Source organism: Coffea arabica, chromosome 2c (assembly GCF_036785885.1).
Source record: "Coffea arabica cultivar ET-39 chromosome 2c, Coffea Arabica ET-39 HiFi, whole genome shotgun sequence".
Classification (NCBI taxonomy): domain Eukaryota; kingdom Viridiplantae; phylum Streptophyta; class Magnoliopsida; order Gentianales; family Rubiaceae; genus Coffea; species Coffea arabica.
The window spans coordinates 55,867,746-55,885,085 of NC_092312.1; the positions used below are offsets into that span (position 1 = coordinate 55,867,746).

Below are 17,340 nucleotides of genomic sequence, written 5' to 3' on the forward strand. Positions count from 1 at the left end.
CGATCGGGATCCACGGTTCGTATCTCGGTTTTGGCAGAAGTTCCAAGAAACCCTGGGGACGAAACTCAATTTAAGCACTACCTATCACCCTCAGACGGATGGCCAGTCAGAACGGACGATTCAGACTCTTGAGGACATGCTACGAACCTGTATTCTGGACTTTGGAGGCAATTGGGGTCAGCACATGACCTTGGTAGAATTTGCGTACAACAATAGCTTCCATTCGTCAATTCAAATGGCTCCGTATGAAGCTCTCTACGGACGCAAGTGCCGCTCACCGATTTACTGGGACGAAGTTGGTGAAAAGAAAGCCCTAGACCCGACAACTATTCCGTGGATGGAAGAGGCTCACGAGAAGGTCAAGTTGATAAGACAACGGCTTCAAACCGCCCAGAGTCGCCAAAAGAGCTACGCGGATAACCGAAGGAAGGATTTGGAATTTGAAGTTGGAGATCAAGTATTTCTTAAGATCACACCCTTACGAAGTCTCACAACGGGCAAAGGAAAGAAACTTCAACCGCGGTACGTCGGACCCTACAAGATCCTTCAAAGGGTTGGAGCGGTCGCGTATCGATTGGAACTGCCATCCAGTCTATCTCGAATCCACGATGTCTTTCACGTCTCGATGCTAAAGAAGTATCATCCAGACCCATCTCATGTGTTGCAACCGGAGGATATCGAAGTGGATGAATCACTGGCTTATGAAGAGAAACCAGTCCAAGTACTCGATCAAAAAGTCAAAGAGCTCAGAAACAAGAAGATTCCGCTAGTGAAAGTGTTATGGAGAAACCACGGAGTGGAGGAAGCTACTTGGGAAATGGAAGAGGAAATGCGAAAGAAATACCCAAACCTTTTCGGGAATTAAGGTGAAAAATTTCGAGGACGAAATTCTTTTAAGGGGGGGAGAGTGTGAGAACCCGTAAAAACCCTAATATTTTCTTAGGGTTTATTTCCCCTTTAATTGCGTAATTTTGCATTTTCTGGCTTAAAAATATTTTCTGAGAGGATTTTATGAGCAATTATAGTTTTAAGATGATTTTTCTAGTATTGGAGAGTTTTTAGAAAATTAAGAATAAATAGTGGACGTGGGACCCACTAGTGCGAAAAGTTCGGAAAAATTCGGCCAATAAGGTTAAGTTTCGGATACTGTGTAAAATTTATCGGGTGTTAAGGGATAAGTAGAATGTGTGAAGTGATTGATGTGAGAGAGAAAAGAAGGATAGGAATGCATTTAATAAGGTGCCACGTGTCATTTTCCTATTGGTTGAACTTTTAAGAATTACTATTCATTGTCTTGACTTATTTGACCAAGGGATTAAATATCCAAAATTCACCAAAAAATCACCATTTTCTCTCTTGTTTGGCCGGCTCTCTCTCTCACTCTTGCAAGAAGGAAAACTTCTCCAATCTTCAAGTTTCTACTAGCAAATCATCTCAATCAAGGCCATAAACAAGATTTCACTCCATAAAAACTTTCCTTCTAGTGCTAGCAAGTTGTTTGGTGAACTTTGTTTGAAGGACTAAGGTGCTCCACATCTTCCTCTCTCTTGTTTCTTGGTAAGTGAAGCTTGAAACACCCTACTACCTTTAATGATGGTTATATGATGCTTAGAAGTGGCATGAGTGTGTGAAAATGTGATTTATTTCTTGATTTGAAGAGTTTTGGTGAAGTTTTTATTTTATTGGGATTTTTTCTGGTTTAATATGATCTTGATGTTGGGGGCTTGTATGATGAATTGTAATGGTTGGAAATGACTCTAGTGAGTGTGAATTGTGGTTAAATGCAATCAATTTTGGATTTGGTGTGAAATTTGAAAAGTTAGGGTTCTTGAACCCCAATTCTGTCCGGTTTTAGATCACTGGGTTAGAGGCCGAATGAGACTTTGCTCAAAACATGAAAGTTGTAGGTATTGATGTGTTTGAGGTGCCTGTAAAATTTCAGGGTATTTGGATGAATGTAGAATGAGTTATGACGAAATTACTGTAGCTGTTCTGCTTTGGACAGAATGCGAAAACTGCGATAGTAATTGGCTATTTTGACTGGTTTTGGTTTGGATTTTGAAGTTGGTGTCTTCTGATGAAATGTAGTTGGATGACTTAGCTAACTTATGCCTTTGGAATTTCGGCATTTGGACTTGTATGGACTGAGATATACCGATTACAGTTTTTTGTGTTTTGTGAACCTCTTTTAGGAATTCTGGGTTAGTATTTGGCATTTTCGACCTAGTTAAGCTAGGAACTGGATTGAGTGGTCTTCTACATTATTGTAGCCCTGTTCCATAGCTTCGAAACGGTGGGTCTTACACCCCCAACCGATATTTTTAGTGAGAGTTGTACCATTACCGTATTATGACGGCAAAACCGGTTTTCTTATCAAGGCTTAAGTTAAAGCCCTTTCTTAATTTCTGGTTTACTATCATGCTTATTTGTGCATACGAAACCCTATTGGGGTTGTGTTAAGCATTGCTATACGACTCGTTATCGAGTCTCATTGCATTTGTTGCGTGATTCTAGGGCGTGACGGTAGTTCACGGCGGATTGGTGACCACGGTGTATGAAACACCACTTTCTCGCTTGGTGAGTATACTACTCACTTACTTGTTATAATGTGGCTTTGTGCTATGTGTATTTGATGCCTTGAAGGCTTACTTGGTTATTGGAAATGATTGAGGTGAGGGTGTACTTGATCGCCCTCACCCCTTGTGGTTTTATTCATGGCTATTGATTGTGTTTTACTGAAATACTGCACTGGATATATGAGATACTGCATTCCATTCATGGAAACTGATTTGGTGTCGTTGGACGAGTATCCAATGGCTTTACTGCATTTATGAGCTCAACCCCGTATGGTAGTTAATTGGATCGAGCCGGCGAGGGCTTGGTCGTGAAAATTATCATGCCACGGGGACTGTACTGGGGAACCTTGTGGTAATGAGACCCTTGGTTCCGGTAAACTCGAGTATTACCAAAAGCTACTGAAATGGAGTGCGGGCCCGGTTGGGGTATGTTGGGTGGAAGGAATGGAAGTAAAGAGTTGTCTACGGTTTGGTATTTTAACATTGACGAAGAGTCAATGAGGTTGGTTCAAGATTTCAAGCGTGGAAATGGGCTCTTGAGAGCCGACCGTATCCTTTTACCGTTTTGCTTCATTGCTTAATTGTGCACTTTAAATGAAAGTTCATTCTTATATGACTTTGATTGCTTATTGGGTGGTATACCACTGGGCTCTGGCTCATTCCGTGTTATTTGTTTTCCTTACAGGGATATAATTGCTTTTGAAAATGGACTGGATAGTCAATTGCCATACTGAGCTTGTAAATGTCTTTTGTATAGCTCTTGAAGTGAAACCCTAATGTATAACGGGTTCATTTCCTTTTGATAGGCAAATCGAATGTGTACTCCTTAATGAATGGTTTTGGCATGCCATTATGGTTGTAAATGTTGATTTCCATTGTATATATATGCTTGGCTATGGTTTAGATAAATTTCGGCTTCCGGTTTTTCGTTTTTTTATTTTGTGTTTTTGACTTGTTTGCGCGCGATGTTATGTTCCGGAACGTTTTAGATTGACGTAAACCGTACCGTTAGTCCTGGCGAGAGCTGGGCAGGCAGTCCGCTAACCCCTTTGGTTCGCCTTAGGGGAAGGTGGGGCTGTCACACTTGTATTTTGTTACTTTATCCTCTCACTTTACCATCTTGGGATAAAGATAGTTCTAAATTGTTCCGTGCTTCTTTCAAACATTCTGAAAATAGATTTCAGTCATATAAAGGCAATTTATTGGGACGAGATTTAAACTGAACACTAAGATGAAGATGTCAAGAAATTCATCACAAAAATCAAGCACATTTTTAGCAATATATCCTCAAGTACTTACTCCGATTCAGTTGTACAACATCCCTAGTACCATTTTATTACTAGGCAAGGACAATTCCTATATAACTACATAATTCTGTTATCTATTTAGCATCAACTACATTCCAAATTAACAGAATATTTTTCAAGATTTCTCCATCAGAAATGATGTCAATTATGACAAAATATTACGGCTTGATTTCAAAATCACATAGCTATTGGATATGAGTGCCATTCAGCCAACTTGGATAAATACTACAAGAATTTTTTATGTTGACAATATGAGGGAAATACCACAAATGACATCACTTCTGACAAAATCTTACGACTTGGTTTCAACACGAAAAAAAAAAGGATGGAAAATTAAGTACATCGAATTAATCACATAACTATTGGAGATGAGTGCCATTCAGCCAACTTGGATAAATACTACAAGAATTTCTTACGTTGACAACATTATAAATAAGAGGCACTAGACTAATAGAAGCAGAAAAATTTTGTCATGGATTATAAAGTGATTGTAGTATTCTTTGGCACTTTAATCACTTGTTTCATTCTGGATTGGGTAGAATGTAGCATCATAGGCACAAAGGAGAGACAGAACCAGACAACTGCATGTCGTGACAGCAAAGGTATTTTTATCAATAACTTACACCAATGGCGACTGAATACATCTCACTAGTTGCAACCCATTTGCTCTAGCACTTAATTCATTGTTTAGCTAGTTTTTCTCACCAATTTATCTGTTTCAAAAATTAAGTGAACTTAAAATTTTGCCTGATTGGGTGTTTAGTAGCCAAATTTGAGCTATCAAATTTTATGTAAATTGTCAATTTACTATCCCTTTCTTTATCTTTTGTCCTATAGAATTGATTGTCCAATTTATTCTTTTACAGACTATATATGGTGAAATATATGATTGCGTTGACATAGACAAACAGCCAGCTCTACAACACCCTGCTTTAGTCGAACATCAAATTGAGGTACAACAATTTAGTAATGTTGTATTTAGATATAACAATTTAAATTATATTTATAAAGGTTGAATCCCAACAAATGTTTAAGATAAATAAGAAATATATCGATAATTAATGGTTCTCCGTTAAGTGTTTCAGCAATTATTTTCCTTTTTAGTTGATTTTTACATATGTATGTATAATCTTTCTACAGATTAGTCCGGGAAAGAAGTATGTTGATGCATTGAAGGGCGGTTCATTCAAGTATAAAGATAATGTTGGAAATGTTTGGTTGGAGAAAGGATGCCCCAGTGGAACTGTGCCTATCCCACGAACAAGTAGAAAGCATTTGAGAAAAGTCAAATATCTCGACTCAAATGCTCTAAATTATTCCCAGAAATATAATGGTGGTTTGGAAGTAAGAATGATATATTTGCATGCATGATATCTTTATTTCTAAATTTGTTTGCATCACATTAGTTTGATGATCCAAGTTAGATTTTATTTTATAGCTTTATGGATCGGAATTGTTATAAACTTATTATATGTATATGCATATCATTGTATACATAGATATTTCTTCTGCAAAACTATTTAATTGGAGTGTATTTAACATATTATTTTACTCCCAAAAAGTTTAATTAAATTATTTTAAAACAATTTGTATGCAAAAATTTTGTTTGTAGATAGTAGCTTTTAAAAATCTATGTTTTCTAGAAAAAGGACCAAATTTTTTTATAAGGTACAAAAGTGCTCTAGAAGTCCTTTGATTTTTGAAAGGTTTTATTAGTTTTGAAAATCATCATTGTGTAACATCCCCTACATTAAAAAAATTAAGAAAATTAAAAAGAGATAGTTTTGAGTTCTCAAATCTACAAAGCCATTTGTTTATTTGTTGAAATCATGATACAAATAAAAAATAATGATATTGCCCCACTTAGATGTTTTAAGTTAGAAATTGCATTAATGGGTCCCTGTTTTGCTATAAGTTCATCTCTATATGTGTAGTAAAATTGATAATCTAATATACATCTCCTCCATTTAACTTTTGTTTTTTTGATTTAATATATTAGTCCAAATTGGCATGTAGTTAATTTTGTGAACTATTTATACTAAGTTTTTGGTAAAGATAGCTATTGTACTATGTTATAATTTATTTGTATTGTAGAATAAATTTTGTATACATTAATAATGTATACATTCTTTCACTGTTAGATATGTGACATCTCATTTGAATTAAAATTTTACTGTATAAACATTCTTGTCCAAAATTATAGTATATAGTCCATAAGTGACTAGCTGGTGTTTGATAGAAACTACTAAACCAGTAATACATAAAGGATAATAGATTTAAATTTCTCTCTAACAAAATTTGAAAGTATAAAACATTTCCTCAAAAAAATTGTCACCTTGTGGGAAAATCTTAATTTTGTCAATCTTGGACTCCTGGTGCATCCAAAGATGCTCTCACCTATATATATGTGGGAATACTCTTTTATACATGCCTATGTAGCAATTTTTGCTACACACACACATAATACATGTATACATGGTAGAAGGTGTTGTTACAGGCCAAATAAATTTCATATTTTTCTTTTACACATGTGACATGCATCCAAACTTATATATCCTTATGCAAAAGACTATATGTTATGTCTATGATATACTTAAAATTTCATAAACATGTTTGTTAAAAAGAAACACTAAAATTTTTGCAGTTTGCTGGTGAAAATTTGAGGAATGGTGGGGATGGATACTACGGAGCAAGTGCTAATATTGCAATACATAATCCATCGGTTAAATCTGGCTCTCATCAATATAGTGCTGCTTCAATAATAATAATAAATGGAGATACTTCAGTCGAAGCCGGATGGATTGTAAGTTTCTACCATGAAAATAGAAATATTTCGTGAATGAATCATTCGGAAATTTCATATGATACCAATTGACATTATCTTTTGATTTTAAAAATAAAATTAGTTCATTTTGCTTGCTCTTTATTGTGTAATATGGTTGAATGAGCCGTATAGGATATGTTGGATGCATGAAGTATCTATTGATCATTTTATTTTCGAAGATTGTAGGAATCTAACACATTACTTAAGGTATTGACGATTAAAATAACAAGATCAAGGAAAGGTTAACAATACATAACTTTTCATTGACTTCGTATTTTCAACTTAGGGATGAAAAGAACGTTAAAATAAAAATAAAAAAAAAAAGTTCTACTATGAAAAAACTATTTCCAATTTGTCAAAAGAAATGGAATGAAGTTACTCATTTTCATTATTCAACAATCTTATCTACAAAAAATTAACTTTGAGGAATGACTTCTAATATATTCCATTTGTTTCTTAGACAACTAAATAAGTTAAGATTGAAGACATTAACTGTGAGGACCCATAATTTTATTATTTCAAAATATTGTTAAATTGGTCATTTTAAAAATATTTCGTACTCGAGTTACCCAAAAAAAAATACTAAAGTACATGAATTTCTCGAAAATAAATTTTACCGATTAGTTCTTTACGCGCATATTATTTTAATGCCCAAATTTATTCAAGATGATTTGCTTATCGTGATTTTTATTGTTATATTTATATACTTGGATTATCATATTTTAGAGTTTTAGAATCGAATAAGTTGAATTTCCAAGTTCAAACGAGAAAACCCTTAAGTTTGACCTTTATACGCGCGCGTGCCGAAAAGGCCCCGACAGGCACCTTAATTTGATTAATTGGAGATTTTAAGAACATGATACCAGACTACTAGTAATGTACTATTAATGTACTAGGGAAATTACCTCAGAGGTTTAGTGCACAAAAGTTGCAAACGAGCGCGAAAATTGGACACGCGAAGACTCTAAACGGACCTAGCATGAGTTGACACTTAGACTTAACCATTAAGTCACCAATTCTCTCCACTTTCATTACAACATCTGATTGCACTCTCTCTCCTCTCTTCACTCTCTCTGTTTGGCCAAAAATAGGAAGAAAAGGGGAAGAAAAATCTAGCCAAAATCCTTACAAAATTACTTCAATCCACTTCCAAATTTCATCATCCATTAGAGGGCTTTGATCCTAGCTTGGAAGAGGGGGCTGTTCATCGGTTTTCTTGGAGGAATTTCGGTCAAAATTTCTGCCCTAAAGCTGTCCAACTAAGTTCTTGAGGTAACTCATTCACCCACACTTCAATCTTGCAAAATTATAGCTCAAATGGAGCAAAGGTAGCATGGGTTTGCAACCTATGGTAGAATTTGGGTTGATTGGTTGAGTAATTATATTCTTGCAATTTCATGACATGCTCGAGGGTTTGAGGATGCTTATTGGTGGCTGATGTGATGAATTAACATGTTGTGGTTGCTGATATTGTGCTATATAGAATGATTGATGGAATGAAGTTGGAAGAAAGTTAGAAATTTGGAGAAGGTACTGTCTGAAATTTCTGACTTGCTGACCGACTTCCTTGTTTGCCGCTGCCCTGTAATTTTGAAAATTTTCTGGTGCTAATTGAGCTTCCAAATTGGTGTAGATATGTTGTGCTATGTGTATTGTGGTTGTCCACCAAAAATCAACCCAAATGGTTGGTTAAATTTTGAGTTACAAGTAGAGAAGCAAAACTGGAACAAGCTCCAGAATTTTCTGACCAGCAACATTTGTGTAGCTATAACGTTTTGCTCGTTGATCGAAATTGAGTGCCGTTTGCGGCATTTGAAAGTAGACTCTTAGAGCTTTAAAATGGTACCAAGCTCATTTTCTAGTTCATCCCGAGTGATTCGTGGCGAGTTTTGAAAGTTGGCTGCCTGTTTATTACTGTTCATCCGAGACTGTCCAGAAAATCCATTTTGTTGCTTGATTTTGAGCCGCTTATGTCTGGATTTTGGAAATGATTTCTTCTACATAAATATATCCTTGTGAACCTAGTTTCTAACACCACCAACCGTTTTCAATTTCACTGAGAATCGAGTGAGATACGGCCTAATTAGCGAAGTGCATTAAATCTGGAAAATTTCTAGAAAGGCCAACAGTCCAGGAATTTTAGCGAACTTCAACTTTTTATTTCTTGAGCTAGGAACATCGGAATTGAGTTCCTTTTTTTTTATTTGAAACCTGGATTGGAAATTTACATGCATATCAAATTTCAAAGGTTGGTTTTGATTCTATGATTTTGGCAAAAATTTCAAAGTTATTGGAAAAAACTTGGACTGTTTTGACCTATCTTCAATGAATAGTAAACTTTCTTGGAGAAATTGACTTGTTTCTGATTTGATTCTTGGAAAGCGACCTTCTACAAAGTTGTTATACTTTGAATGAAGTTTTTGACAGTGTAAAATTTTCCATTTTTAGACTTTCCGAACTTCCGGACTGATATTTTCAAGAATGACTCGAAAAGTGAAAATTTCCAATTTGGACCTAAATGTTCTTTTAAGGGCCTAGGTTACATTTTTACAACTCTTAGAGCATTTCAAACCTATTTTCATGGTGAACTTGAGTTCACCTATCACTTGAGACCTCATTTGAAAGTCGATTCCTTATGAACTGAAATACTTTGGAAACTGGAATATTGGAGTCAAAATTGACTGTTTCTTTTCTTTACACGAATACTGTTTGGCCTAGAATTTGAGATACAATGCATTATTGCATACTTTCAGGATATCAAGAGGACTTCGAGGGAACTCCCGGCGAAGCGTCTTAGAGCTAATTTCTCAAACTTTGACTTTTGATACTTGGTGAGTATCAAGTGCATGTGAAGTGTTTAAATGAAATGATTCTTGTACTTGCTAGTTAATGAGGCTAGGGCGTACTTTATCGCCCTTGTCCTCTCTTTCACGAAATTGCTTGCTTGATAAGTGATACATGTTACATGTGAATGCAAATGAAAGTGTTTTTCGTGAGCATTGAGCGGCAAAATGTATCATGCCCTTTTAGGGTAGGAGGTACCGCTCATCCCGTCTCAATGCTATGACCAAATCTTGTCGATTAGAGTTTCGTCTCATTGATCTAAAAGTGAATGGAGGGGGACGTCCCAACCCATTGGCTAGCTTTGTAACTCGAGCCGGCAAGGGCTTGGTCGAGAAACTTGGTGAACCTTAGGAAGTGTTATAGCTTGATCGAAATAAGGGGTCTTGCTAGGTATACTTGTTAAGTGATACCACCTACATGCTTGTTTGGTTACGGATCCAAGAGGGTGTCATGGTGGCTGGAGGTAGTAAGTGGAGTTCTACATGGATAACTGTGAAAGTTGACGAAGGTTCAACTACCTGAGCTTGGATCGAGCGTGAATTAGCTCCTGAGAGCTCCCGTATCCTTTTATTGTGATTAAATTCCCTACTTGCTTAATGTTTCGCAGTTACTTGTTACTCGAGTTATTGCTTTATATTGTGTCTTTGCTCGCATGCTTGCATGTCTTTCCCTTGGCCTCACTGAGCATTAGCTCACCCCAATTTGTTTTCCTTAACAAGAATCTGGATCGAAGATGTTTGAAGAGATCGACGTGTTTTTTGATATTTTAGAACTTTGAAAATGAAATTTAAGGGCTGGTTATGGACTTGTATTTTGGAAATCTGAATGTATATATATTGGATTCTTGTGTTGTAAGTTTGAATATATCGAACGAAACGAATTTTATTTAATTTGCCCTTTTAGCCATTAATTGCTCGTTAATTTAAGTATAAATGGACCTGAGTTTCCATTTCCAAGGCTTAATTAGTGACCCCCAAAAATAATTTTTCCCCATAGGGCTCGAGGCCAAAGAAAGCGCTTGTATTGAGTTATTAGTGCCTGAAGGGATATCTAATATATAATTTGAATTCGATTCACCTGATAAGTATTTGATGTAATTATTTGAGAACTGAGGACTTTTGTCTTATTCGAGGAATGATACCCTTACTTGAGATTTGTAATGTATCTTATCTCGTTCTAAGTTTGAAAATTGTTATTTCGTTTATTCTTGAGGTTGTACCCTATGTTATTGGATGTGAGTGATGTATTTTATTTGAGAACTGTAGTGAGTCCCGGTGAGAGTTGGGCAGGCGGTCCGCCGAGCCCTTTGATTCGCCTTAGGGGGAGGTGGGGCTGTCACGTTAACCTTTATCAAACTTTCCTTTGCTTAGCTAAGTATCTTTTCTTTCTTTTTCGACTATTATTCCTTAACTTGTATAAAAATAAAAATCCTTAAATGGGCCTAATTGTTAAAAGCTTCATGAATTCAAGATCATTGAATTCTAGCCATTTTTTGTTTCATTTTTTACAGTTGAGTTGCTTGTTAAAGTTATGCTTCCTATTTAGGTACATGAGGACCTTTATCATGATCTAAATACAAGACTATACACATATTGGACAGTAAGTTATTTTAAAAATATCTATTATTAAAGTTTCCTTTTAGTCATTATAGATAAATTATTAATTCGAAATCATGATTTTTGATTTGTTAATCTTGCCTTTGCACAGAATGATAACCACAAATCGACAGGTTGTTTTAACATCGATTGCCCAGGATTTGTGATAGTTAGTGATGAATATCCCTTGAATTATGTTTTTAACGAAGTCTCCGATCCAAAGTTTGGGAAGATGATTGATTGGAAATTTACAATTGAGCAGGTATTACAAACTACAACTTTCTTTTTGTGACCTCACGCTTGAATAGAGAACAATCTCTATATCTCCTCTTTATGTCTTTATATAGAAAAATTGTCTGAAGAAGAAAAAAAGAGATAGCATGTTTGCAAGTAAATGTGTACAAAGAGGAAAGTAAATGCCTCTAATATTCTAGCTAATATTGAATTTTTTGGTGCTTAATGATGATTCTTGTCAAGTAAGTAATGAATAATTTCACACATTTATATATGTATATAAAATGTGTGTGTGTGTGTGTATGAAAATTGCATATAACTCTATATTTATGTTTTGCCTTGTCTTGGTAAGTGCAGTCTTTGTTCCTATATCTTTCTTTCCTTTGATTCTTTTATTTTCTGATTATCTAAAAGAATAAAGAAACTTCAATTTTATGCTTGGAAATAATTCTTGATCTTCTTCAGGAAACTAGCTAGACATCCTTCCTAGTTTAATATATTCTTTTACATGCTATATATCTAAAACTATAAACAACCTTCATTTTATGCTTGGGAACTTACTCTTGATTTTTTCATGGACCTAGCGAGACGTAAGCGGACGTTGGTGGTTTTCTTTTAATGACACCATACTTGGATATTGGCCACAATCCTTGTTTGCAAATTTTGGATCTGCAGACTCTGTCCGTTTTGGAGGTCAAATTTACAGTCCTCCTCCTACCAATAAGAGTCCTCCAATGGGCAGTGGAAAATTTTATGGAGATAATCCTTACAGAACAGCATATATGAAAGAAGTTACTGTTGATTTTAAAGACAATATGTATGGAGCTCCACCGAAAGACCTTGTTGAAGCAGTTATTACCCGTTGTTATTATGCAGGGTGGGAATCATATTCCTCTAATCCTTCAGAGGGATATAGCTTTCTGTATGGGGAAACGGGTGGAGAGGATGATTATACTTGTATAGGATTGTAGATGGATTATTTACTACCTACAACCTTTACATTTCCCTATATTTCTGTTTAATCGAAAATCTCATGAAACAATTGAAAAATAAATTATATGAGTATATAAAATCGCTATTGGTTCTAATTAGAATCTTTAAGTTCACAGTCTTTAAAGGGATGTCGATGTTATAGGAACATTTCTAAGTAGCAGCAAGATTGATGTGAAGCCCTTGATAACCCACAGGTTTAGCTTCTCTAAACCTTCTCTAGGTCAAAGAAGACTTTGCAATTAGTGCTCATGGTGGCAGCACTATTAAGATTATCTTCAAGTTTTAACCTTTGATAGAGATATATAAAAGTGTAATTAGGTAAAATCAATAAATAGGGAAATTTAGTAGTAGTATGGTATGCATTAGTGTTAATGAACTTGTACCTCGATGTGTTCAAACGTTCATTTATGAGCCTTAATAAAAAAAAAAAAAAGGAAGTTCATAGTGTCACGTCCCTAGCCCGCACGTGCCAGACATGAGACAGTCGATGTATCCTCATGATTAGAGAACACAAAGCAACCATAACATACACGTAGTACTAGTCCATGTAATTAACTACTTAAGTGTGGTACATAACCAAAGTAAGGAAATATCAAAACATCCACTTAGGGTCTACATACCCAATTAGCTAATGGAATGAGATCTTAAAAAGAACTAATCTAATACATATCCAATACTACATAACACAAACTCCTAATGCTATAGTCCATTTCCTTGACTACAAGTAACTAGTAGAAGTTATCTTCCGACTCCTCAATACATACCATCTCGTATTCTTCAAGGTCTGCAAAAAAAACGATAAGAAAGTGGGTTGAGCGACACTTCACTCATTCGGAAATGTTTACTCCTTTGCCGGATCATGTAGCTATTATACTTATATAATACCATACTTTAATAATACCAGTCACACCATATCACATGTATAGTTAATAGCAAAACAATTGCAAAGTCAATTAAGATACATGAACATATCATATCAAGTTGAGTGGTATCAAAATCATATAATGTAACATGAACATATCTATTGCATATCCCGATATCAATGAACATTCTAAACATATCAATTCATTTCCAAAAGTAGCTCATAAACAGGTTCGTTTAATATTTAGCTTCTGAATACTCAACCTAGAGATTGAACTGCTTCTAGGAGCATGGTAGATTAAGGATTTCCCTTGATCTTTACTTAATCTACCCATACAATGACTATTTGCAACTGATCAAGTATTTTCTTGATCTTCACTTGATCGTTACAATAACAGGACTATAGCCCTTACCACCTATTTCATGAACATGTAGAGCTTTTGGTACCTTAAAATCATTTCAAATGTCACATGCATAATTCCTTTAAATTCATAAAAATATTCCACTCTTTTATTTAATATAGCATAGCCAAAAACAAATTTCAAATAGGCATACGTGGTCCAATTTTCATATATCAAAATAAAACATTTACTTAAGAAAAATTCATATATAATATTTTGAAAATACAGAGAGGTAAGCACTATCTACCTCGGACTGCTCGAGCGAATTATCCCTAACTCTTCTTAGTTTTGCTTTGGATCTATAGTAGATACATGTTCACTCTAGTTAGTTTGCAATCCTGATTTATATGGCACGTTTCCTTATTTTAAGTACCCTATAGATCATGTCTAGAAAATCTATAAGAAATAACTAAAAGTTTCATAAAACAGAAAATTTTCTAAAATAGAAAGTTACTTAAAATAGAAAGTTTCTTGACTTAGAAAATTTTCCTGTTATAAAAGGTGGATATTAATTAATTTCCATGAAATAAAGTTGGTTAATTAATTTTCTTTTCTACTTATATAGACAATGGGCCCAAACAAAATTGGGCCTAATCTGGGTTTGGGCTAGGCCCAATAATTAGGCCAGACTCAAAGTTAGGCTTTCTTTGATTTGAACTTGGGCCTAATTTGGGCTTTCAAAAAGTGTTCTTAGCTTACTTAAATTGAAATAGGTTAACATAGTTAATTTGGACTTAATAAATATATTTTGGGTTTGACTAAATAATTTGCGGCCTTAGTGAAAATATATATATACGTATATATATATACATATTTAAAGCAAATAAGTTGTATTGGGCCTCTATAACTTAATTATAATAAAATATTTACATTTGATAATGGCCACATTTGTGATATTTTTGAATGTGTTTCACATTATTTTTTGGTCAATTTGTAAGGTTATATGGTATAAGTTGTCCATTTTTTGTCATTAATTTGTACCTTGAGTTCATAGATGAATTTGTTGTGATTTTGTCATTTTAGTTGCAAAATCTCTTTGTTTTTGTGGGTAAAATAATCAAACTCAATTAGAAGTGAAATGGTGATCTAAAGCGACGATTAGAAACTTGAGAACTCACAACAATATCTAAAAGAGATGGTGCAAATCAAGGATAAAAAAAAAAAGTCTCTCAATGGATTCTCTATGGTTTCTGCTAGGGATTATGGGCAGAATTTTGTTTCTCACATGCTCTGCCCAATCCCTGGGAGAATCCTTCAAGGGATTCCTGGCAGCTTCAAGTTGCCAACTTGCATGATTTTTGTTTCTTTCTCCATCTTTGACAAGACAAAAAGGGACAACTTGTACGAACATTCTTTTTTGGGGAGGGGTTCTAGGAGCTTCTCTTTTTGACATTTTGGCTCCAATAATGTAAGACCAAGAATATATACTGCCTAGTTCATCTAGTTTGAGAGTTTAAGTTCAAATTAGCTTGAGATAAGAGAGAGAGTTTGGAAGACAAGAAGAATAACCAAAAGGTTGTGTCTTGCCTTTCGAGACAAGACACAAGCCCTTAACAAATGTAACTCTCTTTATTTTCTCTTATTTTAGTATAGGTTAGTGTAGTATAATCTAGCTGCGTAGTATAGGTTAGTGTAGTATAATCTGGCCCCCAACTTTCAAATAATTGTACTATGGCCCAAAAACTTCTGTAATAAATCAATTTTGCCCCTTTTAAATTCTAATTCTCTTTTGCATATTTTAAATAGATCGTTGGACAAATTAATTCTGGATTTTGGGATGAAATTAGACCTTAACAATTTTTTAGTTGGCTTATCAATTTTTTGGGTTTTGGTAAAATAGAAGAGAATTGGATTTGGTTATTTTGTTTGATTTTTTGAAAGTGGGTTATTGTTATTTCTGATTGGTTTTGTCTTGGGTTAGGAGGTTAAAGCCCATGTTTTTTTCGGTTGGGTTTGTTTGAGCAAAACTATAGGCTGGCCTGTGTATTTTGCCTTGGACTTTCGATTGGGCTTAGGAAGTTTTGGCCCAAAGAAATAAGAAAAATGACCAGTGACCTGATTTGTCAAGAAACTAGAAAATGTTTTTTCAAATTAGTCCCTAAAATTTTGCATAATTTTATTAAGGCTCTAAATACTTTAGTTTTCTTTCAATTAGGTCCCTAATTTAATTATATTTTAGTCCCTAAACTTTATTTTTCTTTAATTTTGACCCCTAATCTTTGTAATAATTATAATTTAACCTCAAAAACTTTTTTATTTTTGTAATTAGGTCCCTAATAGTTTTGATTTCTTAAATATAAGTTACTTTTCTTCTTTAATTGTTAATTATACTTTATTTAAGTGCTTTAACTGGTAGATTTTATGATTATTTTCATTTCTTTATAATTAAATTGATGTCTTGATTATTTTATTGATTTTTGGAGTATAAATAGAGCAAATTTCACTCCATTTAGCCACAACTTCAAAGAAGCTAACATCTTTTATTATTTTAATTTCTTTTATGTTCTCCAATGTGTTTTTTATATGTAATTGCATGTTTTGAGGGCTTTTTGTTTTAATTATTTATTTTAAGTTTCATTTATTTTATTTAATTTTGATGATTATTTGAGAGGCATTTAAATGTCAAATTGTAATAGATAGATGCTCAAAGCATGTATTTAGCTAGACTATATAATAGATAGGTTTTAATTTTGTTAAAAATGTAATTAGTTAGATAAATGTAATAGTTAGGTTATTATTTTTTTTAATTCCTCCCTTAGATTGTAGTTAGGGCCTTAAATGTAATACTTAAGTTTTTATTTGCATTTGTTTGTTTGTGTGCTTGCATGCTTATGTACTTACGTGTTTATTCGCTTTCATTAGCGTTTTGCATCTAGAAATTATGCTTATGTGTTATGTGTTCTATGTGCATTATGTGCTTACTTGCTTTAATTATGCTTTTGTAGGATTTATTTAGTTATAATAAATGCATGACGTCACCACACTAGTCCAACGCTAGTTGTGGTCTTTCTTTACGATTTCTCACTAGTCCAATACTAGTGAAATCTTGTAGAAATGGGTTAGTCCAATGCTAGACCATTTAGACCGTTTTCGCGCTAGATTCACATTCTTTGCATGACATTCATTGCATTTCATACATGTTTTTCATTTTTAAGATCTTTTTCTCATCTTACATGATATTTCCTCTATATATTATCTCCCTTATCCCTATGTGCATGAAACATGACATTTAGACTTGCATTCTATTTAGGAAAATAGAAATATGTTAGTCCATTTGCTTGATTAAATTATGAGAGTCACCTTTCAAATATGGGAAATGAATGAGTGTGGCTTCTTAACCTTAGCACGCTCTCATCCCCCCTCTATAAGAAGGAAAAATTGAGTCACAAATATTAGTTCCCCGTATCTGTTATGTTGCATTCATCTTTTTTAGATCACGTATATTTATATATTATAATTCTTCTTTTTCTTCGAGTCTTATCTTTGCATATTCGTGACCTCTTCTAAGAATAATTTTGGGCATCACAATTAATGTGATTTGCACCAATTAAACTTTGAAGAGATATTTTAACCCTCTCGATATTCATTAGGTCTGGATTTGCATCCATATAGAAATGCTCTAATGTGATAAGTTTTATAGATTAGATTCAGAAAATTTTCGACTAAATCTCGCAACTAACCTTGCCTAGATTGAAAGGGTGCCTA

The 17,340-nt window shown here is 34.2% G+C and overlaps 1 long non-coding RNA gene across 4 annotated transcripts; it reads left to right on the top strand.

Annotated features, from left to right (window-relative positions):
• The first annotated feature begins 7,739 nt into the window (after window positions 1-7,739).
• On the top strand, window positions 7,740-12,468 carry LOC140035353 (uncharacterized). Of its 4 annotated transcripts, none has more exons than XR_011839487.1 (6): window positions 7,740-7,979; window positions 8,119-8,237; window positions 9,461-9,538; window positions 11,097-11,150; window positions 11,259-11,408; window positions 11,965-12,468. It is a non-coding gene; the product is annotated as an uncharacterized lncRNA (long non-coding RNA). The 4 variants fall into 4 exon arrangements; XR_011839488.1 differs by having other exon boundaries at window positions 8,191-8,237; XR_011839489.1 differs by lacking the exon at window positions 8,119-8,237.
• The last annotated feature ends 4,872 nt before the right edge of the window (window positions 12,469-17,340 follow it).